Consider the following 27,965-nt stretch of genomic DNA (forward strand, 5'->3'; position numbering starts at 1 on the left):
ATGGCTTTGGCTTGCGGGGTTAACAGGAGTAGACTGGGAGGTTATCTGGATTGGTAATTATGTCTTTCTGTACAATTCATACATCCATAAAACTTTTGCAACTTATCCTTGATTATCTTGGCATCTGAATTCATTGATAATTCACATCAGCACTATTTTTTAAAATAACTGCAGTGCATTGCTGGAGAAGTGCTGCTTTAGTCAAATATGCTGTCCTTCAGATGAGTTGTTAAACCAAGGTCTCATTTGCCTGTCCAGGTGAACATTTCAGATCCCATGCACTATTCAAAAAGAGAAGAGATTTTCTCCATTTGTCCTGGCAAACAATTCCTCAGATAAATATGCGTATTTACTTTATGCCTTTTTGTGGGACAGCTGCGTTCAGCTACAATATATAGTAACAGCACTTTACAGTGAATCCTGTAAAGCACTTTGAGATGTTTTGATGTTGCGATAAGGCACTATATCAAATGTAAGTATTGTTACTGTAATATTAAAATTATACTGTCAGAATTCATTCCAATCAAGGGTTAAAATCTCAGGCACAGAAATAAAACTGTCAGTGCTTGTTTCCAGTGTTCAATGGAATAGGTCTGGTGGTACCTTTTTAAATTAACAGTAACCTCTCACAACTATACAGCATTGGCAAGGATCTCTTTCTCAATGTATGCATAGTTCCAGTCTATTCGAGTGAGTAATCTCAAGGGCTGTTTTGCATCAAAGCCTCAGCAGATGCATTGCACCCAGATGAACTGCAATGATATTTTCCATTCCTCTACATTCCCACCTTCCCATGTACAGGTTCACACTGGAATTGACATCCACCTTTGGATCATAGCTTCACAGGTTTCATAACTTTAAATTTAGAATTAAGCTGGTGTAAACGAAGTCCAGCAAAATAAAATCTTCACATAAAGGTCATAAGAACATGAAATGCGCTGTCTCAGGAGGCAATTAATACAAAGTCGAGTGAATCAAAGAATTGTCATAGACTTAATGATAGAGGAAGCTCAAAGAGCAAAATAACCTGCACTTATTCCTGTGACATCTAAGAACTGAATACGATGTGATTATCACCCTCTCCCCCTGAATAGCTACTTAGTCAGGGTTATCTATCCAACAAATTCCACATCTTTAATTTCTAAAGATTCAGTTACAGTTGACAAATGTGTCCAAAAATGTAAAAGTCATTCCCCCCCCAAATATTTGACTAGATACATTTTAAGTCAGATAACTCCAGGAAACTTAAATTGTCTTTAGATCAGGTTCAAATCCATCAGTAGTTAACTAGCTGCAAGTGCATAGATAGCACTTCTGTATGATGCAAATTAAGACTCTTCTTGTCTCAGGCTTCTCTCTCTCCCTTATTGGTCTCTCAAGCAGGTTGCAGAGCTCCTTCTAGTTTGCTATGGTGCTTTTAGGATCAGCTCTTTCTTCATAAACTGAAATGTTATCTACAATGACATCCACTCTTAAGAGTCTCATCAATTACCTTTAATAATTGAAACTAATTTAATGACAAACAGCGTGTGCAGCCACCAATGCCTTCCAAATGGACTATTGAGGCTTGTCTATAAACTGGAATTGTTGACCCACTTAACTTGCCAAAACACATTTATGAGATCTTGAACAGACAATCAGGCTTTGCTGAATTGTATGGTAATTTCTTCAGTTCTTTGAGGTAGATAATAGAATCTCTTAATTATTCAATTTAAATCATTAGAATCAATCCAGATTCCCATCTTGTTTGATTCTATTATTATCACTATACTTTACTTCTATACAATCTTTCAATTATTCAGAAATGAGCGCCTCTGTTACAGCCAATTCATAAGTTGGTTCCTTCATAGGCTACAGAACACTTGCTCTGAAGATGTAAAAGCAATTTTCCATTTTACTTCAATGATAGTATATTTCCTTGGACACAATGCAATAGGTTTCTTCTTCACATTTCCTTTTCGTCTAACGGTAGGAAGTTTTCATTCTTACTGAACTGATTTTTCTGAGACTGGTGTATTCTCTCCTTAGGTCAGGTAAATTGAGTCTCCTTGAGACTATTATGGCTTCAAGGTGAAGTAGTTTGGAATTAGGTCAATTCTCATTGATGGTCTGAGCAGTCTGGTTGCTTCCTCAGACAGTCAGGTAAGCAATACTCCAAAGCATTGCTGACTCATGGCAGACCAGTCAGACTGATACATGCCAGACATGAAAGGGCAGGCCAGTCCCTGGGGGGTGGGGGGGGGCAGGGATTTTTGTAACCCTGGAAGCCACCAGTTAACAAGTGGTGTGGACAAGCAGTGGGAAGCTTACCAGACAGTGTTTGTAACAGTAAACTGTGCCGCTTCAGCTAGTCCTGTTGGGTTGGCTGCCCCAGCCCCAGCCTATGGGCTAATGCCATCCATCTGACCGTTCGCTCCCGGTCCCCGCGTGCACAATATGGCTACCGCTCTGACCCTCATCCCCTCCCTCCCCCCTCCTCTCTCCCCCCAAACCCTCCCCCCTCTGCATCTCTCCTGCTATGTCCTCCTCTCTCTCCGTCCTCCTCGCCTTCTATCCCCACTTGACCCTCCCACAACCTCCCTCTGTTCCAGCCTGGGAATCCTCCGCCGGGTTCACCGTGACACTCGGCGTTGGCTGTCCAGCAGCAGCCACACCGACTGCCCCATTCCCCACCACACTCGCCACCCACCCCGGACACAGACCCGGGGAGCCAACCTCTCCTCCCTCATCCCCATTCCCCCCACCCCTGCCTCACAACCTGGACCCCCCTCCCTCCTCACACACCCTTCTGTCAACCACTCCCTCCACATCGGACTACAAAACGTCCGCTCCCTCTGTAACAAGACCCTGGTCATCAACGATCTCATCCTTGATGAGAGCGTTGACATCATAGCATTAAGGGAAACCTGGCTCATCCCAGGCGACACCTTCCCCGTCACGGAGGTGACACGACCCGGCTACACCTCCCACCACATCCCTCGCCCCAACTGTCGTGGCGGTGGTGTAGCCCTTATCTCAAGGACACCACTTGCCCTATCCCCCTACTCCTCTGGCTCTTTCTCCTCTTTTGAGCACCTCACCCTCTCCCACCCCTCCTTCCTCTCACTCAAAATCCTCCTCCTCTACCGGACCCCTAAAACCTCTCCCACCTTCATCTCCGATATTTCTACCCTACTAACAAGTCTCCGCCTCTGCTCTGATCGCCTCATCATCCTGGGCGACTTCAACCTGCATTTCACCCCCTCCTGCTCCATCTCCTCGGACTTCTCCTCCCTGCTCTCCTTACTCAACCTTTCCCTCCATATCAACTCCGCCACTCACAGTCACGGCCACCCACTCGATTTGGTGATCACCCGGGGCCTCAGTTTCTCGGATGTCACCATTACCGACAAGGCCGTCTCCGATCACCACTTCATCTCCTTCACCACCTCCGCCCCTCTCTCCACCTCCAGACCCACCACCATCTTCTACCGACCCTGGAAGAAGTTACCCCCACAATCCGTAACCGCTGCCTTGGAGTCCTCTGAACTCCTCTCCCTCTGGCGTTCAACCCTCACTGACCCCTCTTCTGCTCTCACCCTCCTCCACAACACCCTCTCCTCCACACTCGACACTCTTGCCCCCATCACCTCACGTACCTCTCCTACTTTCGCTCCTACCCCTGGTTCACCACCCACCTCCGCTCACTGACGAGCCAGGTGCGGGCCGCTGAACGCACCTGCCTCAAATCTGGCCTAACGGTCCACCGACAAATCTGGCTGGACCTCCTCAAAATCTACCGCTCCACTCTAGCCTCAGCCAAGTCGTCCTTCTACTCCAGGATAATCCTGGAGGCGAAGAACAACCCCAGGATTCTGTTCTCTACCACATCCCGACTCCTCCGTCCCCTACACCACCCCGCGCAGGTCATCTCCTCCAACCTTCACTGCGAGGAGATGCTGGATTTCCTTGAATCCAAAATCAAGGAAATCCGCTCTGCGGTCACTCCCCCTCCAACTTCCACCCAACCCACACCACTTCACTCCCACACTCCGACTCCCACCGATCCTCCCTGACACACCTTTGAACGCGTTTCCCCACCTTCTGTCACCAAACTCATCCTGTCTCTGAAACCCACCACCTGCTCCCTTGACCCCATCCCCACTCCACTCCTTATCTCTCAGCTCCACCTCCTTGCCCCACTTCTCACAGACATCATCAACCTATCCCTCACCTGTGGCTCTGTTCCCATTCCCCTAAAAACTGCCACTATCACTCCCACTTTGAAAAAAACCCTCCCTTGATGCGTCGCAGCTTTCAAGCTACCGACCCATCTCCAACCTCCCCTTCCTGTCTAAGGTCCTTGAAAGAGTTGTTGCCTCCCAGCTTCACTCTTTCCTCTCCACCCATGCATTATTCGAACCCCTTCAGTCGGGTTTCCGTGCTGCCCATAGCACAGAAACTGCCCTGGTCAAGATCACCAATGACACCTTGACCATCTGCGACCAGGACTCCCTCTGCCTCCTCGTCTTCCTCGACCACGCTATCCTGCTCCACTGCTTGTCCTCCCACCTCAATCTTCAACGCCCTGTCCTTGAGTGGTTTAGGTCGTACCTCTCCCACCGTCTTAATTTTATTTCCGCAAACGGCTTTTCCTCCACCCCCCGCACTGTCTCGTGTGGTGTCCCTCAGGGCTCAGTCCACGGTCCCCTCCTCTTCACCCTCTATATGCTCCCCCTTGGTGACATCATCCGCAGACATGGGGATAACTTCCACATGTATGTGGATGACACCCAACTCTACCTCTCCTCCTCTACCCTCAACTCCTAGACCACCGATGTCCTGACAGTCTGCCTGTCTGAAATCAGGTCCTGGACGAGAGACAACTTTCTTCAGCTCAACGTGCGAAAAACTGAGGCCCTCCTGATTGGCTCACGTCAGCGCCTCTGCACCTCAGGCGCTGACAGCATCAGCATCCAAGGCTGCACTCTCCACCTCTCAAAGCCAGTCAGGAACCTCGGGGTTCTGTTCGACCCTGAGCTATCCTTTCTTCCTCATATCCGCGCCACAACTGGCACCGCATTCCATCACCTCCAAAACATCGTCAGACTACGGCACTACCTCACCCCTCACGCTGCTGAAACTCTGGTCCACGCCTTTATCACCTCAAGGCTGGACTATGGGAACTCTCTCCTCGTCGGCCTTCCCGGCACCTCTCTCCACAAGCTGCAGGTCATTCAGAACTCTGCAGCTCATGTACTGTCCCGCACCAGGATTCGCGACCACATCACTCCCACCCTCGCTCGCCTCCACTGGCTTCCCATCCCCCAGAGGATCGAATTCAAGATCCTCATCCTCATCTACAAGGCCATTCACGGCCTTGCTCCCTCCTACCTCTCCGACCTACTATCCCCCTACTTACCTGCCTGAACCCTCCGTTCCTCTGGCTCCGATTTGCTCCACATCCCCCGCCCCAACCGCCCTTCCATCGGTGGCCGGGCCTTCAGCCTCTCAGCCCCTCGGCTCTGGAACTCCATCCCCCAGTGCCTTCGCCTTGCCTCCTCCCTTTCCTCCTTCAAGGCCAGTCTCAAGACCTTTCTCTTTGACCGTGCCTTCAGCTCCCCTCTCGACTCTCTACCCACTCCTCGCTCCCTCCCTTCCCTCCCCTCACCCTGACCATTTCCCCCCTGCTCGGGTCCTGACCCCACTGTCCAGCGCCTTGGGACGTCCTCCCGATGTGAAAGGCGCTCTATAAATGAAATCTTGTTGTTGATGTTGTAGTTAATCTCCAACAGTCCCCCAGCATATATTCTAGCGTCACCAAACTCTTTCCAAACTGTGCCTCATACTTTCCAGAATTAGATAACTAGGGTGCATCTCTTCAGGAAGAGACTGTGCATTCCATTCCAAATAAAGGAACATTTCAATGTGTAGGTGTCATGTGTATGAGGAATCTTCATACACATGTAGACTGATTTTGTTACACTTAAGCATTGCAATTGGTTTTCGCATGTGGCAGGCACCCAGCTGCTAAAAATAAATCTGAACCTAAACAACTTCTGCTTCTCTTACCATATGTTCTTCCCATCCGTAAGTCCTATAGCTTAGTGGTTAGAACACTTGCCTCACAAGCAAGAGGACCTATGTTTGATTCCTGGCAGGGTGAAACATTGGGCATGTTTCCCTACTCCACACACCGCAGTAAATAGGAACCCGGTTGTTAATCGATTGGCGGATCACTTTTCCGAGGTAATAATCCCTTCAAAAAAATAAATAAATTAAATAATAAGAATAATTTGGTCACTCAATCCATGGCTGTTTGTGCAACACTGCTGTGTACAATTGGTTGCCGCCTTTCGCTCACAAAACATAGTCAATTAACTTTACAGTATATTCTGTGAAGCGCTTTGAGATGTCTAGAAGACGTGATAAGATGCTATATCAGATGCAAGAATTATTATAGATATAATTTTCCTAAAGTTAAGATTTGGCTCTCTCAGCAGTCTTTCTTGCACTGCTTTTTCTGACACCAAATCAAATTCTTTGATTCGGAGACTTTGATTTTCAAAACTCACAGGAGTCTGCAACATTCCTCAATACTGCAAAGTATCCTCTGCTCTCTTGCAACACCACAGAAATCTACAAAATAGAAGAAATTAATTCCGTCCATCATGTCTGTGCTGCTCTTTTAAGAGCAATCCTTTTAATCTCATTTACCTGCCCTTTTCCCATACCCCTGTATTTACTCTGAAGTGGAATAACGGACCAAGTATCTCATTGATCCTTAGGACCCTCTGTTGTGTATTTCTCTGCCCAAGAGGGTAGCTGATCTGCTGCTGATAGTTGCTGAGTTCCATACAGCGACAACATATCGCTTTAATGAACTTCTTAACTCAGCATGTCAGAACACACTGAATGACCCTTACGATGTCCTATGGGTGTATCATAGCTTCCAGTGTAATATCAATGGAGGGCATTGGTGATCTTCTCTGGCATTAGTAGATTCTCCCTGCAGCTCTTCATAGAAATGTTTGCAATGTCAGCCTCCTGGTGAGGTTTAGTCTGTTCTGGCTCTCCATCATGCCCACATAGTTGACTCTGTTTGCAGTGAAGTCCCTGAGAGACTGGGAAATGCAAATCAGTATGACGTGGCTATTTCTAACTGCAATAGTAACCTTAGTACAACAAATATGTGTTTTTAAAAGAAAATATAACCACTTACATCAGCTAACCTGGTTTCCTTGATCACCATTTTCTATTCGCTCTCAGTTTCTCACTTTCTCACTTTCTGTTTTACTTTTTGATCTGGTTATCTAGGAGACTTGATCAGGAAACTTTCTGCAGCATGCTGCAGGACATGAATGGAGAATACTGCAGAAATAAGTACAATTGCAACCAATTGTGATAACTCACCGTTAGAACAGTAAGGGTTAATTTCACTGAAATGTAGAACATTGAATTTCCGATATTTCTAGTAGATAACATTGACAATGGCCAATTTATTTGAATCTGTGGATGTCTTCATTGTAGCGGTATTGTGATGTTGGAACTCACCTAATATTGACGTATCCCAAGATGCCAGACTTTGTTTGATAGTTGTTGTTACAGAAAGATTTACTGTTCTCAACAAAATATGATCATCTAACCAAAACCATCATTAGTTATATTTCCTATTGTTGTTTTTGACTTTTTAGAACATAGACTTTCTACAAAGAAATAAATACATTTAACCTCATATCTTGATAGCATAAAATATTAAATTACATTTTCACACCCTGTTCAATACACATTCTCTTGCCTGGAAATGGTAAGACTCAGTCACACAGCAGTAATCCATGGCCATAATTCACAGATCACAAGGTGATTGATGATACCACTGGGCCTTTATAATGACATTCTTTACAAAGAAAACACATTTCATCTGCAGTGTAAAATGATGGTGATCTCCAGTGTATGTCAGTGTCCGATGCACATCAAACTGTAGTGGCTGGAAGTATCCTGTAGTCAAGGAATCATTTTTGTCGCAGCTAAATATAGTCTGAGGAACTTTATTTATTGCAAAGCACATTCGTGACTTTCACTGGCTTCCTGCATATGGATTTCATTACCTTCGGAGCAAATAAACTTAATGCATCAACTTTGAAAAGTGACAAGGTGTCTTCAGAATTGTGATTTACTCTGCAAAGCTTGAAAGAACAAAGCTCTGTGAAAATGAAAATTGTCAAACCTGAGTGCATAAATCCAGAGATACAGCTTTCCAGCTTTTGATCAAAGGATTTCATAAGGTTACTAACAGTTTTGGGAGTAATTTTATGAACAAATTTCTCATGATGTGCTATGCAACATTATATGATCCTTGCCCAAGTGAAGAAGATTAGATTTAAGATGTAGCTGTTAAAAATTGGTTAAAGAGGCAAGGAATTTATGGATCATAGCTGTGGACATAGATAATTTGAAAGTTGCTAGGATTTGCTACTCTGGAATGTTGATGTTTTGCGACACCTATTTTATTTATCCTATGTGAAAGGTGCTAAATGAATGCAAGTGGTTAGAGCACTTACCTCGCAATTGACAGACCTGGGTTTGATTCCCGGCAGGGCGAAACCTTGGGAAGTTTCCTTACTCCACACGCCTGATAATAATCCCCCAAGAAAATAAATAATAATAAATTGATCACTTCAATCCACAATTGTTTGTGGGACACTGCTGTGTGTAATTGGCTGCTGCATTTTACCCACAAATATAGTCAATTCATTTCACAGTATATTCTGTGAAACGCTTTGAGACCTCTCGAAGACGTGATAAGCACTCTTCTGGAGGCAGAAGAGGATAAGAAACAAAGTCTGAAAGCAAGTAGGAAAAGACAGTGAGAAACAGAGTGGGAAGAGGCAAGAGAAATAGAAACAAAAGGGCAGATTGAAAGCGGTACCAAAAAGAGAAAAACAAAGAGAATGAAACAAGGGGAAGAGAAGCAGAAGAAAATAAAAAGGAGACAATGAATGTCAAAACACAGGAGGAAATTTAACTGAGAAAGATAAAATTTGTAATGCAGTGAAAAAAGTTGATGATTTTAGTCAGAGGGATGAGGCAGGAGGAACAATTAATTGAAAGGCACTTAGTCAGAGGGGACTTTATAGCAATATATAGATGCTAAATATGATTGGTAAAGTAAATCCATAAAAATACTTTCAGACATGCCAAGGACAAGAGAGGCAATATTCAGAGCTGTGAGTGACAATTTTAGGAGGTAACCAACCACTGGAATGGGTGACCAGAAAGGCTGGTTGAGAACAAAAGACTAGGCTGGTTTAAGAAAAACAACTTGATGATATAATGGAAAAATAATTATTGCATTTGATATAGCACTTCATCAAGTCAAAATGTCTCAAACCACTTTACAGTAATTATTGCTAAGTGTGGTGACTGGGTTTTAATGACAATAGTTCAGGTGTTCTGTAATGCACAGATTAAAATTATCCTTATGTCCTCCTTTGTCAGAAATCTAATATGTGACTAGGGAAGGAAAATGGAATGAAAGTGGTAGAGACAGTATTCACCATCACAAAATATATAGTCAATTTACTTTACCATATATTCTGTGAAGTGCTTTGAGACATCTCAAATATGTGATAAGGCTCTCTATCAAATGCATGGATTCTTATTATTAATAAATATACTTATATTGTATGATTAAAAATAACTCAAAAGATAAAGAGCCAGGATACCAGTCCCTTTCTCATTTCAAATAGTGCCCCCCAAGCGAGAGACCTGGGCTTTATTTCTGGCAGGATGAAATGTTGGGCAAATTTCCTTACTCCACATGCCTCTGTTCATCTAGCAGTAAGTAGGAACCCAGTTGTTAGTCAATTGGCGGATCGCTTTTCCGGCGGTAATAATTCCTTAAAAAAAAATTTGTCACTTCCATCCATGACTGTTTGTGAGACACTGCTGTGTGGAATTGGCTGCCACAAAATATATAGTCAATTCACTTTATAGCATATTCTGCAAAGCGCTTTGAGACGTGTCAAAGACGTGATAAGGCGTTATATCAAATGTAAGGATTATTATTATGTATTATATGGGATCTTTAACGTCCAGCTGAACAGGCAAACAGGGCCTTGGTTAAACACGTCATCCAAAGGGCAGCACATCCAAACCTTGGGCAAGTTTCCTTACTCCACATGTCTAATAATAATCCCTCCAAAACAAAACAATAATAAATTGGTCATTTTCAATCCACGACTGTTCGTGGGACACTGCTGTGCGTTATTGGCTGCCACGTTTCGTCCACAAATAATACAGTCAATTCACTTTACAGTCTATTCTGTGAAGCGCTTTGAGACATCGAGAAGAAGTGAAAAGCGCTATATCAAATGCAAGGATTATTATTATTATTATTATCCAACAATGCAGCACACCCAAGACACAATACTGGACCACCAGCTTGGCTATATGAGTTCCAAGAACCAATGTGGGGCTTGAACCCACAACCCAACTGGCTAACGTTCTACTAACTGAGCCAGGCTGACACACATTTCAGAATATCACAAACATTCACAAACAATATTACACTCAGCACCATTATGTGATTGTGAAACTGGGCATTCAGCTTTAATCAGGGTGACAAAAAGGCTTCAAACTAAAACATTCTCATTGTAGTTATCTCCCAATTTGGGATTGCCAAGATTAGGCACTTGAAGGATTAATGTTTTACTCTATGAGTTCATCAGTAATCACTACCCAAAATAATAAAGATAGGCAGAAAGGTTTTTTATTGTTATATTGTTATAGTGTGACTTAATACCTTTCAGGAAAATACTTGAACTCCATCTCCAAAATGTATATTGTAAGACAGTCATAAAAAGTAATTAGAATAAAAAGTACCATAGTGAATTACTTCCTTTTACTCATGAGGTATTTAACAACGAAAAGAATCAGCATCAATCCAGGACTGAAGGCTAAACAACATGGTGTGTGGCTCACACGGATGAGCACCCTTAAAAACCATTAACCACATCAGATAAAAAATAAACTACAACTGCAGGCATAATATCACACTGCTAAAAGGTGAGATAGCATCTTTTCATAGGTCTTTCCATCCGCTTCGATATTCGGGAGATTTGTGTCCATGTGTCCTTAGGATTAGGTACACAAGAGTTGAAATTAATTACTATTATGGCACCTTCAAAAGGGAAACATGTATTTTTATAGGAGCTTTAAATATCAAAAAGCATTTCACATGCTGTTGAATAATTATAACTTTTATGGGCAAGCATAGCCATTTTATATACACCAAAATCCCATAAGCAACCAATGGTTGAATGATCAATTAATCTGGAGAATGGCTTCTGCAGACACTGATTCAAAATCCCTTCTCTTAAATTAATCTTTAACATTAGATTAATCAGAAGGACAATTAGATTGGACTTCACCTGAACGTCTCTTCCAAAGAACAGCATTCCTGATAATGCAGCACTCACCCAGCAGTACAATGTCAGCCCAGGCCACGAGCTCAGGTCCTAACTTCGGGCTTGATTCATAACCTTCTGACCCAAAAGCAAGGTTGCTATTAATTGAGGAGAGCTGACATTCAATATTAAGGATACAATTGCTACATCTGAATGATAACATTTCATATTTCAATCCTAATATTTATTCTGCTAGTATGAAGAGGGTGCAAACAAAAACAGACCCACACATAGAGAAGTCTTACCAACAAATTACCCTTTACTTTGGCATTCAAATATTTATTTTTAAGAAAAATAATAGGGATGCACATCTTCTTGGGTGGGATTTCAGGTATTTTTATGTTATTGTAATTCTTTAAATCATTATGGAGGACAACTAATTAAACTCCTGGCCCTGCTAGCGACATTCCTCACCAACATTCCAGCAATATTATTGTGGTCCTTGTGCTAACTAAAATATTCAGAGGTTTATTTGCATATTACACAGCAGAAATGTAACCCTGCCAAATAAAAGTAGATTTTTGAATTACTCAATACTACAAGCAGTAACACCGACAGCAAAACAATAATACATTTAATTCAACAAGGATTCTTGTAGCATTTGGAGATGAGACTTCATCAGGTTTATAATGACAAATCCCATTGTAAAGAAATAGCAAAAAAGTTTGTTAATTTTAGCAATCAAAGTATGTAAGTTCTGTAGTTAGTACCCTGTATAATAGGTAGAAAAACAATATTTCTGCATTTTGAGGTATTGAATTCTCAGATATATTACAAGGTTCAAAACGTTTTTAAAAAAACACTGAAGACAGACACTAATGCAGCTAATTAAATTGTCAAACTTGACTTTGAGCACGTTGCCAAGACTCACAATCCAACTAATTGAGAGTTCTTCTGTAGGGTTCATCTTCATCTTTCTCCCTTCCTCTCTGGCTAAAGACATTGTAATGAGATTCTCTTGGCCACAGTGAGAAGCTTGATGATAAATCCCACAATCAGCTTAAACCATAGCACAAACTCTGAAACTGGGATCAGTTCCAGCTTTAAGCTTCAAGATAGGTTATCAAGACTTCCAGCTGCCTTTAGAACTTGGTGTATCTGATAATATCAAGGAGATTAACAATTAGTGTAATTAACAATTGTCATTGGATTTTGTACGGCAGAGATTGGAATTTCAGCCACTAAATAAAATTCGTCACAATGGAAAATTGCAATTGCACCATTCAAAACAGAAGTAGCCTGTTGGAATCATTATATATTAGTTCTCTGGTTCTCTAGAGCTCATTTTCCCTCCACCTCTTATGATGTATAGACCGTGTCCATATAGAACTTGCTGTGACTATATTAAGTGGGAATCAGCGTGATGGTCTTGAAAGTCTGCACACTAATTGTGACATACAATTTGTAACTGAAATTATGGAATTCAATTAAAAAAATGCTATTCTGAAAGATTCAATATCTCCCCACCAATTGTGAATGTACATACGTATGATGCTGTTCAGAAATAAGTTCCAATACAGTTCCAATCTTTCCCCTTTCTCATCTAGGATAGGAGTATTTCTAGTCATTGATAGGGATAAAAGTATAACATTATATTTTAAAATAAGTATTGTAGAGATGGACTTCACATCCACTGCACACAAGCAGGCTGTGAAAGAACTGACTTGTAAACATGGAAAATCCACTGGATGGATATTTACATGTTTAAATTAGAGGCCATTGTCAGAGGGATACATTTAACGCATTTGGTGGAAGTGGAGGTTTTTAAACAGTATATACAGCAGGAGGCCTGTTATCATTTACTGCAGAGGCAATCCAGCCTTCTGAGCTTCATGTCTGCAAAATCTCGTTCAAATAAATTGCTAATATCATCGCTTCAAATAATGTATCCTGCAAAATGCAACTGCTGTAAATGGGTTGTCTGGCAAAATATCATGACTACAAATACATAAGTGAATTATATGAGAATCTGTTTTGCTTTTGCTGCCAAAGCAAATATAGAACAAAGGCATCTTAGTAACAAAATTGGCACTGGAGACAACTGCGAACAGAGCCGACAGTCATCTAAAGGTTAACAGATTCTCATGTTTCACCATGAAGTCCTGTTCAGAGTCAATTGTGTGAAATGTCCTTGTTATGTATTGTTCTGCTGCCTGCAAAACATTTTCTTGTCTACAGCATAAAGTCCTGACCATAGTCTCAAACAGTGAAATAAGAGTCATGCCCTTAGGCAGTGAGGCACCATAACATACAGTGCTGAGCCTTCATATGTCATATCAATATGCACATCTGCAACAATACTTTCTGACTGAATAACCCCAAGATATATGGTACTCAGTTCTCCATTGCACCACCTTATAAGCTTCGATAAGATTTTCAGCTTGAAGGCATCCATCCTGTCTCCAGCCAATTAGCCTGTCATAGTATTCTCTCTTTGAGAAGATGCTATTCAAACCCCGTTTAATTCAAACAGCACATCAGTCTTTTTACCTTCATGCGCACCAGTCTAATGTACAAAGTAATGATGTTTTTAGGGATTTCTTATCAAGTTTTCTTTCCAGGATAGACTAAATACAAATGAATAGTTCAATAATGTACAAACACAGCATTGCCTAATGGAATAAGATCCCCAGTCCAATCAATTGTACAAAATAAAACAGCCTAGCTGCTAGTACTACCCGTTTCCGTAGGACATCTGAACTGTATAATAATAGCTATACTACATTATAAGAAACTATGACTGCAAGGCTCACTTTATAATAGACTGTGACTGCAAGGGTCTCATTATAACACCCATTAGAGCTGGATTCCCATTACAAAAGATTCTGCTCCTGTAAGTCTCCCATTATGACAGTCAGTGACATTGCAAAGCTCCCATTATAACAAACTGCTATCACTAGAATCCCATCATAACAGACTATTACTGCAAGAAAAGAAAGGAGAATTCTAAGAATTTTGAGAAATAGGATATTTCAAATGCTTTGAGACTTCCTCCCGAACTGAGAAGTGCTCCATAAATGTAAATTGTATGGTATTTTTAAATGGAAATAGCCTGAATAATGGGCATCTGCTAATTGTTGTTCACATATATAGACACCGTAGGCAGATTTGTCTTTTTCTTTGTTGTAAACTTATTATGATTCTATATATATTGTTAACCAGCCTATTAAGTAGGTATTACAATTAAGGAGATCTTTTACAGCCATTGCGGGATGGAGGGTTAATAAGTTTTTATTTATTGCGTACCTATAATAATAATAATAATCCTTGCATTTGATATAGCGCTTTTCACGTCGGGAGGAAGTCCCGAAGCGCTTCACAGAATACACTGTGAAGTGAATTGACTGTATTTGTGGGCGAATGCGGCAGCCAATTGCGCACAGCAATGTCCCACAAACAGTCGTAGATTGAAAATGACCAATTTATTATTGTTTTTTTTTGGAGGGATTATTATTAGGAGTGTGGAGTAAGGAAACTTGCCCAAGGTTTCGCCCTCTGCCTGGAATTGAACTCAGGTCTCTCGCTTGCAAAGCGAGTGCTCTAACCACTGAGCTACACAGGACTCCACATTATAAGTGAAAGGTCAACCTTGTTGGGGCAGTAAACCATTCAAGGTTAATATAGTAGAGAAACTTGAAGTCAGTATGAAGTGTTAAGTGATGACAAGCTAGATATTAAACATCTGTAGATTGTAGGAGGAAGAAAGACTAAGGGAGGTAAATCTGGAGTTATAGGGAGAAAATAAGTTTTTTTCCCTATAACTCTAGAGGTACAAAAATATCTGTAGAGGGAGAGAGTGCAATGAGTTATCTTTCAAACAAAGTGATGTCTATCATATGCCAACTATTAAAACACAGTACTATTATTTTGTTATTTAAATTTCCCATATGCAAGTAAGAAAATGACAAAATTGTAGTAATTAGTGCGTGCTAAACCACAGGGGGCCTAGCATACAGCAGTCACTAACAAGATTTTATGCATCAAATTTCAACTTATGGTTTATAATTCACAATTTCAAGACTCAAAATTGTATTGTCTTTTGATTCCTAAAAGTTGTCAAAGACTAAAACAAAGGGAAGAGTTATGTGCTATTGAGATGAAATAAGGATTTGGTATAAGTGAGAAAATGGAGGTATTGGGAAGCTGCTTTAGTGGCAATGGAGAACATATGAGATCTCCACTTAAACTGAGAGATACTAAAACTCCAAATGTCAATAGACAGAGAATTATGAAAAGTAGTCATTGAGAATGAGAGCTGATAACTCTGGTTAGATCTCCAGAGGCATGAATAAATTGTACTTAGATATTGAAAGAAGTAAGATTATTTTTGCCTCATCAAACGGCATAGAATAGATCAAGGTTTGGTGATTCAACCATGTCACTATGAGACCAGTGAAGGTTGCTCAGGGCTACAGAGGCCAATGTTAGCACTCCACTTCTGTCATGAGAACTCAGCATAAATTGGGCCTTAGAGCTGTTTCTTTCAATGTCTGTATGGTTCACTTTCACACCATACCAAGCGACAAACTCATTTGGGTTCCATTCAAGCTAGCTCTATAGCTATGTTCCAATGAAGAAAATATATGAAGGTGTAATTTGGATTATCTACAAAAGAAGTAGGAAATGTGAGTTCATGAGGTGATACTAGAGATGAAAAAATATAGCGTTGAGGAGAGACGAGAAAGGTTAGGACTACACATTAAAGCAAAGTAGTATTGAGATGTTTAAGATAACTGAAAGGAATTGGAAGAATTAATCATGGAAATATCTCTTGCTGCTGATAGGGGATTAAAGGGTGAATTTAAAATTGTTACTAGAGGAGTAAAAGGAGAGCTTTGAAAAAACGTAGTCTCCCAGCGGGATGACAGAATATGGAATGATTTGCCAGAGGTGGCTGTTACAGCATAGTTGACTGGGAACTATTTAAAGAGAACTGGACAAGTATGTGCAGAGAAAGGGTACAGGGAAAGAACAGGGAATTGGGATTATGATGAATAGCGTTTTGGAGGAAGCAAACACATAAAAAAATGGGCCAAATGGCCTCCTACTGTGTGGTACATTTCAGTGGTTCTATTCTTTAATTGTACATTTGAGCTGCAGGTTAATTACATTTTCTATTCGCAAAGTTTTCCTCTCTCTTGTGCTCGAGTCCTGGCCATTGTCCAGGTCTTCGGCAAAAACCTCTCTTCCATTCATTTATCTTGGGTTCAGCTGAATAGCGTTAGGAAGAAAGAAAAACATTCCCTTAGGGCTCGGCTCAATGGATTTCTTAAGGGATAGTTCATTGATTCCTTTTCATTCTCTGGTACATCATTCTGTCTCTTTTCATTCTTAGGTTTACCTTTTAAGCCCAGAACAGATAATTATCACAGAGCATCTTAGAAGAGTATTAGGAACATTTGTATGTCTATTAGAAAACATCTCTTAAATCCTGAAAAACAGCAAGGTCATTTTAACTTCAAACACATATGCTGCTGATCTTTTAGTCTGAATAGGATGAGAAAAGAAAATACCAAACTAGCAGGAATATTGATATATCTGTGACCCTTAGTTTGAGGGAATGGATGCTGTAGCTGATTAAGCCATTAATCTCATCTATTGCACTTCACCACTGGAGACCTAGGTTCAAATCCATCATCTTTAAAGGGTCACAGATAAATTGAGTTCTGACAGTTTCAACCTATTCTACAAAGGACAGGATACTGCAGCATAAAACCATCCTATATTTAGTGCCCAATTAGTCGGTCCCAAGTCTTAAAACCCTAGGATTGATCGAATGAAAGTCATTCCCAAGCAAGGAAGTGCTCTTTCGGGGGTTGAAATGCATTGTTTGAGCAATATAAGGAGCGTCCATTATTCCTGTTGGCCTCCCCTGTTCAGCTAGTAATCTTTAGAGTCAAAGTTAATATATACAGCTCTCCATTATCTGTCACGTATTAATGTGTCTCCATGTGTTAACATATTCATCACTATATAGAAAACACTGCACAGAACCAGGTCAAGAGCACAGTTCCAAGGTTTCATTCTGAAAAATGAACTTCCTAAAAGTATTCCATTAAAATTACTTTAACCCTAGCTCTGGATCAGTTTTGTAACATTTCACTGACCTCAAGGGCTGTAACATGACCATCAACACATATTTCTTTGCTATTCAGCATTTATTTTCTCTGTCTTTATTCATTCTTAATTCAATTCTCTTTTCTTTCTTTTTGGGGGTCTGATGCTCTCTTTTAGCTTATTGATTGAAGGCAATGCCTGATGCAAAACTACAGCATACAGACAGGTTGCCAAAACATCAGGACTTTTCAGTCTTGAAAGAAGACATTTCAAAGGGGACCTTATACAGGTTTATAAAATGTTAAATGGGATTGAAAAAGTAAACTCACAACAAAACTTTCAGATGCACTGAGACACCAGAACAAATAAACACAGGTTTAAGGTTGCAAAGGCAATTTCAACACAAACATCAGGAACGTTTTCATTTCCCAGAAGGTTATTAACAACAGGAAAAAGTTATCAAGAAGGAATGATTGAGGCCAGAACGCTGGATTAAAAAAAAACTCCATGTTGTTTTGGGAGTATGCTAGGGTGGGTATTCTGGAAAGATGAGGTAATATAGCTGCAGGATCTTCTTCATGCAAGATGTTTTTGTGATCCTCTTTCTAATTCAGAGATTTCTGCTGCAAGGTGAGATGTGCCAACATTGGTTAAAGACATGATTGGGCTTGGCTGTGATGCTCCTGTACTCAAAAGTCTGCCAACGGTGTCAAGACTCAAGCATGAATAACAGGCAAATGAGTGAGGATGACCAGCCCCCATGGAAACGTGTTCTAGTTTGAAGAAATAAAATCATTTAAAAATGCCTATCCTCCACTCAGCAGCTCCCCACAACCGAAACAGCTGGAATTCAGCACAGGGGAAAACCACAGAAAGGATCCCATATCATACTAAAATAAAAAAAATCTTGATTTGATATCGCACCCTTGCCATTGAAATATCTCAAAGTGTTTCAGGGGTAATTGCTTTCAATTATTGTGGCTGTCTATTTGTAGGCAAAGGTGACATTCAATTTGCCCAAAGCAATTCCCACAAACAGTCATGATCAATTAAAACTGAAAATTGTTAACCAACACACAAACTCTCTTTCCTTTTGAAAAAGTGTCATGCTCTACTACTCAGCTTATTGGTGCTTGAATTTACTTTTCTATCTGTTAAATAATACATTTTTGGTTTTATTCGTTTATTGTGCCTCAATTTTCCTTTTGAAAGAATTATTTTATTTTTTCATTGCTAGTTTCAGTAAATTAGTGCACCAGTCAGTGTGGTACTGAAATGTGCATATCAGGAAGATCTCAAGTTCAATGTCAGAGATAAATGATATCAGCGGGGCCTACAGTAGGAGAGACTTGCTACAATTTTCCTGCACTTGGCAAGGGCAAGGTATAAATATACTAATTGCATCCCAAATTATATCATGCCTATAATTTCTCGAAGTACTGCACAAAATTTCTGTAAAGGACATTAACTGTGTATTTTGCACCAAGCAATATCCCACAAACAGCCATGAAGTGAACAATCTATTTTATCTGGAGGATTGTTGTCCAGGACACTGGGAGAAACTCCCTTGTCTTTGCAAATATTGCAGTGGTATCTTTAACATCCACATGAACAAGCAGATGGAACTTGGTTTAGCATCTATTTAAAAAAACGGCACCTCCCTTCTCTAACACTTCCCTAGTATAAGTGTCAGCCTAGACTATGAGCTTAAAGTCCTAATATTGGGATTTGAACCCAAAACTTTCTGACCCATAGGCAAGAGTATTATAGTCTAAGACAAACTAACAGTTTATATATCAGCTAAAATTCCTACATCGTTTTTTAAAATGTATCCTTCCACTCTCTTCTAAATGTGCTGACTCAACCGACGTAGTCTCACAGAAGTTGTTTGCCCTCCAGTACCTTGTTCAACTAGCCATTTTCTAAAAGCTATTTGTTTGTGGGGCGGGGAGGAACATAATGATGTCCAATTCAGTTCATAACCATATGCACAGTTTATAACAAAATCCACATAATTGTAATCAGGAACAGGTCAATGGGTGCTCTAACCAATTCCACTCCTGTGGGGTGAGGCAGTGGCAGAGTCAGGCACTATTGCAGAAGGTAGGGAAGGCAGAACTAGTCATGGCACGGATGTGGGGGCAAAGTGACAGTTGAGGGTCGAACAAGATACCTAAGTTTCTGACTGGCTTGGTGAGGTGGAGTGTGCAACTATAGATGCTAATGCTGCCAGTGCCTGAGGTGCGGAGGCGCTGGCGCGAGCCAATCAGAAGAGTCTCGGTTTTGCTGACATTCAACTGTAGAGAATTGGCTAGTTGAGGGTCAAACAAGACCCCAAGGTTCCAGACCCGCTTAGTAAGGTGGAGTGTGCATCCTTGCATGGTGATGCTGTCAATGCCTGAGGTGTGTCGGCACAGACGGGAGCCAATCAGGAGGGCCTCAGTCTTGTTGACGCTCATCCAGACTTGATGCCTGACAGACAGTCTGTAGAATATCAGTGGTCCTGAGGTTGAGGGTGAAGGCAAGGCGATAGAGTTGGCTATCATCCACTTACATGTGAACGTTGACCCCATGTCTGTCGATGATATCAAGAAGAGGAGAGGACTGAGGACAGAGCCCTGAGAAACACTACACGAGACAGTGCGGGGGCTGGAGGAGAAGCCATTTGTGGAGATAAAGTGGAGCCAGTGTGAGCGATAGGATCTGAACCATTCAAAGACAGAATCTTGAAGGTTAAGGTGAGAGGAGAGACGGTGGAGGAGGATAGAGTGGTCCTCAGTGTCAAAGGCAGCAGAAAGGTCGAGGAGAATGAGGAGACTCTGGTCACAGATGGACAGAATGTCATTTGTCACCATGACTAGGGCTGTTTCTGTGCTATGGGTATCACAGAAACCCAATTGGAGGAGTTCGTAAAGGGAGTGGAAGGAGTGAAGCTGGGAAGCAGTCTCCCTGGAGTTGAATTGTTTCAGTGGAGATCAAAGTTGGTCTGCAGTAATGGATGTCTGTTAATTGTCCAGCCTGTGGATCTCATCAATTAGTCTTTAAGATACAGGTACAGTAAAACTCACATAAGTTGTATGAATCAGGACTATAACATTTAATATGACTTGCGCAAAGTTCGAGTTGCAGGCAAATTGTATAAACCGTAGAAAATACAATTTAATCAACAATCTACTCTAGTAGATGTGCATGTGGTAGTTTGTCATTGCAGCCGATAGGTGCCCAAACGAGTGATGATCAAGACTACATTTCCCGCAATTCAATGTGTCTTGACATGTCTCCACATGCGCACTTCTCTGCAAATATCGGAATTGCATTGAATTACAGGAAATTTAGATCTTCTGCAGATGCATTGATAGATCAAGACTATGTTTTCTGTGATTCAGTGCAGCCGGCTGGTAAATGCATGTGCATTGAAGGGTCAGAACGTCATTTCCTGCAATTCACGGCAGCTGGTAAGTGGGTGATTAATGGAAGGTAGGGGAGTTACAAGTCAGGGTGATTAACATGAGTAATGCAAAGACACCTAGGTGATTTTTATAGGAAATGGGACCTGGGTGAATACAGCTTAGGTGATTATACGATTCATAAAGTTAAGATTTATGCAAGTTTTACTGTATTTTCACAACCCTGCAAGCCAAAGCTCTAATACATAGGGATGTTCTTCCTGAACAAGTCCCATCCCATGCAGTTTCCATTCATCAGCACTAAAAATAAACATCTATTTGTTACCTGTTTTTAATGGAAAATGCTATAAGAACATAAGAATTGCTAGATGAAAAAAGACCTTGGTCCATCAAGTTTACCTCCTTAAAAATGTGTCACTCAATCCACGACTGTTTGTGGGACACTTTCGCTCACAAAATACACAGTCAATTCACTTAACAGTATATTCTGTGAAGCACTTTGAGACATCTCAAAGACATGATAGGGCGCTATATCAAATGCAAGGATTATTATATACTGTATCCCAAGATATTATTTTCTAAAATAAATCTATCTAATTTGCTTTTGAAAGAATCAACCCTTTCTGCTTCCACCGTTTCCCTTGGGAGCATGTTCCATACATTTACTACTTGCTTTCTAAATTATAATTTCCGCAGATTTGTTTTGAATTTACCCTCTTCAATTGCAGGCCATGTGTTCCGGTTCTACTGTTCTGCACGAGATATAACAGCTTATCACGGTCTACATTATCCAATCCCCTTAGAATCTTAAAAAATACAATCATTTCACCTCTCAAACCTTTTTTTCCAGTGTGAAAATGCTTATTTATATGCAGATTTTCAGCTGCAGCCTTGAGTGCTGAAATTAAAGGCAAACAATGAGTATTTTATGAATGAAATAGGGTGCAGACTTTTTTGGTGCGAGTGCTCAATGCTACATAAAGCCCAGTGTAATCCACCTAGGGCCAGACTATTTAGAGTAGAAGTGAGAGTTGCTGGCAGGACTGGAGGCAGAAATCCTCCTAGATGTGTTTGGCAGTTTTATGACAAAGTCAGCATTTCAGTTTTCTCTAAGCTTTTCAATGATTATTCCTTCTTGGAATGTAATATTTTGAAACAAATATCACTTGAGGAGGCTCTCTGTGTACAACGTAGAAATTGAGAAAAAAAGGTAACCTGCATTGTACATCACTCAGATATATCATTAAGTCTGCATGATGCTTTTCTCTGAAAAAAATCATCTGACCTCATCACTCTCTCTTCTCATTCACCATGGTCTTTAATATTTCTCTTTTTCGAGCATTGAACTCCCTTTCAAAAAAATTACAGGTTCTATCTTATGTCTTTTGCAAATCATGCGTCACTTTTATTAATTGAGAATGCATTTAAACCTCCCTGTCTAAAACCCCTCTTTTTACTTACCTCTTAGGTAGCTAAATATATAAGTTAAAATTTTAAGGGCAGTATTCACCGCAATAGTTACTGCAACAGTTTTGTATTGGATTACATTCCTGAGAACAGCGCAGTCTGGAAGCTGCCCATTACATTTGAGATCTGGTCTGGGATGCTACCCTGCGTGAGGGGCGCTATAAAAATGCATGTTGTTGGTGTTGGTGGTGGTGGTCATGCATATTCCAACAGGCTGTGACATTTCTAAAGTTAAGAACGTGCTAATAGAAAAATTGCCTCCCATTTATTTGAAACTTAAAGATGGTGCAGCTGCATCTGAGCTTATTTTGAAGAGTTGAGCGAGAGCTGATGCTCAGGCCACGTGGTGGGAGAATTATTTCTTCCAAACATTCCCTCTATTGATGACATGCTGATTGCTTCTACAATATTGCTAAATTGCACATTTGGCGGGGCAAAATATTTTGACATACCAATATCCAGAGTGTAACAATAAGTGGGACAATATTATATATAATTATATCCCTTTTGCTGTAAGATATTTCATGGTACAATATTTAGAATTGCAATACAATGGAGGGGGAGGGGTACAACTTACAACCTATATTAAGTGAATCTGAATTATTCAGATGTCCTGGAGGCAGACTCACCCTCCTTCCCTCCTCCCTTATGGAACTCTCAATGCTGACTTGATATCGAGTCCTGAGCTTAATTTAAATTCAGAGTAAAGCTTTGATCCGTGAGCTGGGAGTCAAAGGTGTGACGCAGCCTCAGGATGTCAGTGCAGGAATCCAGCTCCTTGTAAATCTGAGCAACTCATAATTAAGACAGAGGGAATCTTGGGGTGAAAATTGCAATGTGTGATGTGATAAGCTGATGGTGCTAATTAATATCTGAATTGAATTTAGCCACCTTATGATAATTAACACATCAACTGATCCATAGGTATTTACATATTTTCATCTTTAGTTTAAACAGCATGTTAGACCCAATAACAAACCATATCAAAATAAAAAGCCAAACTCTACCAATGATTCAGTCGTATTGTGCTTGTGCTGATCATAAGGTTTCATTAGCGCAGTATTGTTTGTCAACTACTCTGTACTCCTACAATAGGAGCCGACGTATCAACCTACAATAATCTGCAATGCTTTTATGCTGACAGCACAACAATTTAATACATTGTTGTGAATGTCATAAAAAGTCATATATCAACCACTTACACCGTGCTGTCAACTAAGAGTGGTACAACACTATTCAACAATTGAATAAAAAGCCAAAATAAATGAAACAATGCATGTATCATAAAAAAAAGACAACATGGGTTTTACTCTTGAGGCAAAACTCAGCTTCAGGGTTGAGACACGTCAGCACCTTCAAAAAGACATTAACACACTGCAGATGGTTGACTTTCATTCTTTCTCTCAGAATCTTTTCCTGTCTTTAACTTTATATTTGCGCTTTGAGACATCTCAATGACGTGATGAGCGCTATATCAGATGCAATTATTGTTATTGTTATTATTTATTTGCAACAAATTCCTGATTGAACATATGCCTTACATTACAGTTGCAACAGTTCCCAATTACACGAGTTTCAATAGTGGTAAGTGAATGTGCGGAAAGTTTGTGTGTGTGTGTGTGTATACAGAGTTTCCAGTATAGAAAATGTGGAAGAGAAAATATATTGTAGAATGTTAGTTTGATTAACATTGGGTATCAGGGAGTTTGTATGCAGGTTTTCCTCAAGGAGACAGAGCAAATTACAGGATTTGTACAGCTTGTAAGGAGTGACCTTGATTCCCACAAATTTCATTACTTTGCTTTATACTATTTGAACCTATTTGATTAAGGACATTTTATAAACTCATCCCTAAAGGACAACTATTCTCGACTTTGATTTGTTACAGATAGAGCCAACATCTCAAGAATGGAACCAAACAAAAGGAAAAAAGGAAAAGGAAGGAAGAATCTTACAGCGCCTTTAATGTTGAAATTTAAAGTTCAAAGTGTGTCTCCTCTTACACTTGCAATTATTTGACCCATAATTCATCTCTCTCATGCAGGATTGCTGCAGCAAAGCTATTCTATTCTTATTGTATGCTTAGAAATATTGACAAAGAAGTTTGATGAAGTGTTGGGAATCAATGAACAAATGGAAAATAGAAGTATTTATCTGTGTTTTACCCATTGACATTAAGAGGAACAACTTCCTAGGTCAGTCTGATACTTCCTTTGCCAATATCCACAGTCAAGTGATAACCTTTATGGAGCTCCATTTATATGGAGGAGCTGAATTTGAAAGTGAATACGTAACTTGGTAGAGATACGTAACTTCTATTGGTGAACTGAGAAATCCACTAACAGCTGGTTGAAAAACATCAGCACAACAATGGCAAAATAATTATAGACACAATTAAATTGCTGCTTTCTGCCTTGTAGAACCTGTCTTTATTCCAGTTCAAATGCTCCTTAGCCAGTTTTCTCTGTTTCAAAGAACCTCTTTATTTTCTTACATTGAAAGCAAGGAGACTCAAGGTAACCCCATTGAAAAAAAGAGACTCAAGGTAAATTAATTGAAACCATTGGAATTTCTGCCAGCACAGAAGAAAACATTATCTGCATTCATATAGCATCCTCCACATTGGCTTAAAGCCTTGAAATGCTTCACAAAGATGGAGGTGGACGCTGAGTAAGGGAGAAGTGAAAGGGTGGAAGCAAGTAGAAAGTAGGAGGACTGGACCTGATGGCTGGCATGTTAATTCACCATAGCATTCAGATTTTTTTTCCCATTGATTTGGGTCTGTTTGCTACTGTAAGTTAGATAAATGAGTTTGCTGATTTAGTGTCAATGATGTAATGCCTGTGTTTTGTAGAGTGCTCTTGCAAATGACTATTTCAGTGAGACTGAATTAATTTTCCTTTATTATCTCTCTAATGACTTTGAGCTGGATTAGAACTCAGGTCTCAGAAGTGAAAGGGCAACATTCATAATTTACTCAGAAAAATGGTCTAGTAAAGCATTTGGGAAAGTCACAGGGACTCTCTCAGAATGAAATGAAGACATTTCTCTACGTATTTTTTAAATTGAAGTTGCCTTATTCCAAGTTGCATTGTTCAAAAACTTGCTTTAAGTTCACAGTACTGCACTATGCTAGATGACTTTGAGCTCTCAGTATTTTGAAATGTAGCTGAACTTGAGCTCTATGATTACCTGTCTATCACACAATCTTCATCGCACCATGGGTGCAGTTTCGCAGCTCACTAATGACACAACTTTCTGCATGTGGTCATTAATATAACAACAGTACCATAGGGGAAAAGAGAAGTGATATATCTGAACACATACCTTAATAATCTCCTTACAGGCCACACTCTTGACAACTATACATTTCCAAAAGTGGAATAAAAGACCATTTGAATGAGCTGTTAAATGCTTATAGTTTTACTGCCTGTTTGCTGCATTCCCTGGCCTTATAATGATGAGCAATTTTATTACCAGCTTCATGGCAATAGTAGTAAATTGTTATTCTGCTATTTACCTTGTTAGCCAAGTATTGATATTGTGGTCTGCTTTTGGTAACTAATAAATGAATCTTTCTGTACTGCATTTCTTTAAAATACTTATGCCACAAAATATTAAAAGATAACAAAGTAATTCCCACAATCTATGGGGAGAAACCAATGTCACTTAATATGACATTCTAGGTATTTCTTGTAACACTGGGGTCCAATTTGCGGGTTTTGTGAACCATGTGCACAGCGCGTCAGTCTGGCTCAGTGGTAGTCTAATCAAAGTTTGTGTGTTTCAGCCCCATGTCAGGACTCGGAATCACATAGTCTAAGATCAAATTCCAATTCAGTGCTGTGCGGGGAGGGGAGAGGTGGCGGGGAGTGTTACATTGTCAGAGGTGATATACTTTGGATGAGATGTTAAATCGAGGTCCTATCTGCCTTTTCAGGTGGACGTTAAAGATCCAATTGCTCCATTTAAAAAGAGAAGGAAGTTTCTACCGGTGTTCTGGCCAACAAATCCTCCAGATAAAATCAATCACTCACTCCATGACTGTTTGTGGGACATTGCTGTGCACAATTGACTGTCACGTTTTGTCCAAAGAATAAAGAGTCAAATCCACTTTACAGTATATCCTGTAAAATGCTTTGAGACATTGCGACAATGTATATATTGACACTATATCAAACACATGGATTATTATTATCATCATTAAATGGTTGTGCAAACAAGAAACTACAGTTGTTCTTAATTTCCTAATTAAGAATCCATGAAAAGGATTTCAGGTTCTGTAAATCATTTTCAATATTTGTTAATTGAAGATCATTTCCCTCTTTGCACATGCACAATCCGCAAATTAACCGTCCCATGTAAAAATTACAAAGCAAATTTGCCGTTACAAAACATTGTGATGGCTTCAGCTACTGCTTTTGATCTGTGCTAAAATGGATACTCACTGTAAAATGAATTACAGTGTGACCTTCGTTGACCAGCTTTTTAATTTCAAAACCATCAACATGGAACCCTGGAATATCATGGAATATGAAAACAACAGAGGCTTGCTTTAGTGATCTGAGAAACATGTTATTATTTATTGGTATTAATTATTTAATACCACAATTTATTAGATTTAATAATTTATTTCAAACAAAGTTGGACTGTTTTGTGGAAAGCTCAGACTAGTTTCATGATGTTTTGAGCCATTCTGCTTTTTCATACTTCCCTTTGAAGTTAAAGATTGTTGTGCATTAATTACATTCAATATAGTTTGCTTGAAGACTTAAAATATTTAACTCCCCTTAGAAACAAATAGTAAAAAGGGATGTATTCCTTCATTGCTGGTAATAGAATCATTATTATTTTATTATTTTAATCCTTTTTGTAAATAACTAATTGCAGGCGGAGTAGTACTTCCAAATGGTCTACATTCTGAATAAGAAGACTGCAGCTATATGTTTTCATCAACACAGTGGAGAAAAAGGCTGTTTATTTTATCTTTCATTCCAACCAAACTGGAGACAAGGTTCAAGGAGAAGGGAAAATAATACAAATATGTGCATTTGATATAACATCTTTCACATTGGGAGAACATCTCAAAGGGCTTCACGAGTCTGTGGATTTTGTAGCTGAACATGAAAACGACAACAACAAATTACACGTGTATAGCGCCCTTTACCTCGGGAGGATGTCCCACGGCACTGAAGTGATATAGTAAACAGTGATATAGTATGCCAATGTAGTGAACATATGAAATAAAGCTTTAAATCTATCTCAACAAGTTTATAGGCCTTATTGTTTACACTTGTTCACTGCATGGGAATGATATTTAATTCAAGAAGCTCTTTTGTGTTACTAGATCCTTGTTTAAACTAACATTAAATTGTTTGCGTGTCACTTGGTGAAGACAGAACAAAACCAAAATTGACAGACTTCTCCTTCAGCAATATGCCACACAAATACTTGATAAATAGATGATTCGCCTTTAAAATTGTACAATTGCAAAAACCAAGCACAAAACTCCTTTAAGGTGTTAAACCACTTCTGCACAGTGACATTGTGCCATTAAGACAAGGAGAAACATGACAGCTAACAAATG

At 40.0% G+C, this 27,965-nt stretch overlaps 2 long non-coding RNA genes across 3 annotated transcripts in view; one reads left to right on the plus strand and one right to left on the minus strand.

Annotated features, from left to right (window-relative positions):
• Positions 1–27,397, plus strand: LOC121848924. 2 transcript variants are annotated; one of them, XR_006085066.1, is made up of 3 exons: positions 1–53; positions 24,267–24,365; positions 27,269–27,397. It is a non-coding gene; the product is annotated as an uncharacterized LOC121848924 (long non-coding RNA). The 2 variants fall into 2 exon arrangements; XR_006085067.1 differs by lacking the exon at positions 1–53 and adding an exon at positions 23,933–23,962.
• Positions 1–27,965, minus strand: part of LOC103176880 — a 151,375-nt gene that overhangs the window by 10,114 nt on the left and 113,296 nt on the right. The gene's annotated exons all lie outside the window — the stretch shown is intronic.

This window comes from Callorhinchus milii, unplaced genomic scaffold (genome assembly GCF_018977255.1).
Source record: "Callorhinchus milii isolate IMCB2004 unplaced genomic scaffold, IMCB_Cmil_1.0 Scaffold4, whole genome shotgun sequence".
Classification (NCBI taxonomy): domain Eukaryota; kingdom Metazoa; phylum Chordata; class Chondrichthyes; order Chimaeriformes; family Callorhinchidae; genus Callorhinchus; species Callorhinchus milii.